This window comes from Arachis hypogaea, chromosome 18 (genome assembly GCF_003086295.3).
Source record: "Arachis hypogaea cultivar Tifrunner chromosome 18, arahy.Tifrunner.gnm2.J5K5, whole genome shotgun sequence".
NCBI lineage: Eukaryota > Viridiplantae > Streptophyta > Magnoliopsida > Fabales > Fabaceae > Arachis > Arachis hypogaea.
This window is the reverse complement of record NC_092053.1, coordinates 49,136,454-49,138,464: the sequence shown is the minus strand read 5'-3', so window position 1 is coordinate 49,138,464 and position 2,011 is coordinate 49,136,454. Positions and strand designations below refer to the sequence as shown.

Sequence of the window (2,011 nt, the reverse complement as noted above, 5' to 3'; positions counted from 1 at the left end):
GAGGGAGATCCTTGAGTTTTAAATACAAGGGAGTCCTCATTCCATTGAAGGACTATTTCACCTCTGTCAACATCAATCACAGCTCTTGCTGTGGCCAGGAAAGGTCTTCCTAGGATGATGGATTCATCCTCTTCCTTTCCAGTATCCAGGACTATGAAATCAGCAGGGATGTAAAGGCCTTCAACCTTTACTAATACGTCCTCTACTTGTCCATATGCCTGTTTTCTTGAATTGTCTGCCATCTATAATGAGATTTTAGCAGCTTGCACCCCATAGATTCCCAGTTTCTCTATTACAGAGAGGGGCATGAGGTTTATTCCTGAACCAAGGTCACACAGAGCCTTAAAGATCATGGTGCCTATGGTGCAGGGTATTATGAACTTTCCAGGATCCTGTCTCTTCTGAGGCAATGTCAGTTGATCTAGATCACTTAGTTCATTGATGAACAAGGGAGGTTCAACTTCCCAAGTATGAATGCCAAATAATTTGGCATTTAGCTTCATGATTGCACCAAGAAACTTGGCAGTTTGCTCTTCAGTAACATCCTCATTCTCTTCAGAAGAGGAATACTCATCAGAGCTCATGAAGGGCATAAGGAGGTTCAATGGAATCTCTATGGTCTCTAGATGAGCCTCAGAGTCCTTTGGTTCCTCAGAGGAAAGCTCCTTATTGATCACTGGACGTCCCAGGGGGTCTTCCTCCTTGGGATTCACGTCCTCCACTCCCCTTGTAGGTTCGGCCATGGTGCTTATGTCAATGGCCTTGCACTCTCCTTTTGGATTCTCTTCTGTATTGCTTGGGAGAGTACTAGGAGGGATTTCAGTGATCCTTTTACTCAGCTGGCCCACTTGTGCTTCCAAATTTCTAATGGAAGATCTTGTTTCATTCATGAAACTTACAGTGGCCTTAGACAGATCAGAGACTAAGTTTGCCAAATTAGAAGTATTTTGTTCAGAGTTCTCTGCCTGTTGCTGAGTGGATGATGGAAAAGGTTTATTATTGCTAAACCTGTTTCTTCCACCATTATTAAAGCCTTGTTGAGACTTTTGATCCTTCCATGAGAAATTTGGATGATTTCTCCATGATGAGTTATAGGTGTTTCCATAAGGTTCACCTAAGTAATTCACCTCTACTATTGCAGGGTTCTCAGGATCATAAGCTTCTTCTTCATAAGAAGCCTCTTGAGTACTGTTGGGTGCAGCTTGCATTCCATTCAGACTCTGAGAGATCATATTGACTTGCTGAGTCAATATTTTGTTCTGAGCCAATATGGCATTCAGAGTATCAACTTCAAGAACTCCCTTCTTCATAGGCGTCCCATTACTCACAGGATTCCTTTCAGAAGTGTACATGAACTGGTTATTAGCAACCATGTCAATGAGTTCTTGAGCTTCTGTAGGCGTTTTCTTTAGGTGAATGGATCCACCTGCAGAAGTGTCCAGTGACATCTTTGATAGCTCAGATAAACCATCATAGAATATATCCAGGATGGTCCATTCTGAAAGCATGTCAGAAGGACACTTTTTGGTCAACTGTTTGTATCTTTCCCAAGCTTCATAGAGGGATTCACCTTCTTTCTGTCTGAAGATTTGAACATCAGCTCTAAGCTTGCTCAGCTTTTGAGGAGGAAAGTACTTGGCTAAGAAAGCCGTGACCAGCTTATCCCAAGAGTTCAGGCTGTCTTTGGGTTGAGAATCCAACCATAATCTAGCTCTGTCTCTTACAGCAAAAGGGAAAAGCATGAGCCTGTAGACTTCAGGATCTACTCCATTAGTCTTAACAGTATCACATATCTGCAAGAATTCAGTTAAGAACTGAAAATGATCTTTAGATGGAAGTCCATGAAACTTGCAGTTCTGCTGCATTAGAGAAACTAATTGAGGTTTCAGCTCAAAGTTGTTTGTTCCAATGGCAGGAATGGAGATGCTTCTTCCATGTAAATTGGAATTAGGTGCAGTAAAGTCACCAAGCATCTTCCTTACATTATTATTATTTTCGGCTGCCATCTCCT

General features: G+C 42.0%; 1 non-coding gene across 1 annotated transcript; it reads left to right on the top strand.

Annotated features, from left to right (window-relative positions):
* The first annotated feature begins 1,502 nt into the window (after nucleotides 1–1,502).
* On the top strand, nucleotides 1,503–1,610 carry LOC112773419 (small nucleolar RNA R71). The gene has a single exon (XR_003187970.1). It is a non-coding gene; the product is annotated as a small nucleolar RNA R71 (small nucleolar RNA).
* The last annotated feature ends 401 nt before the right edge of the window (nucleotides 1,611–2,011 follow it).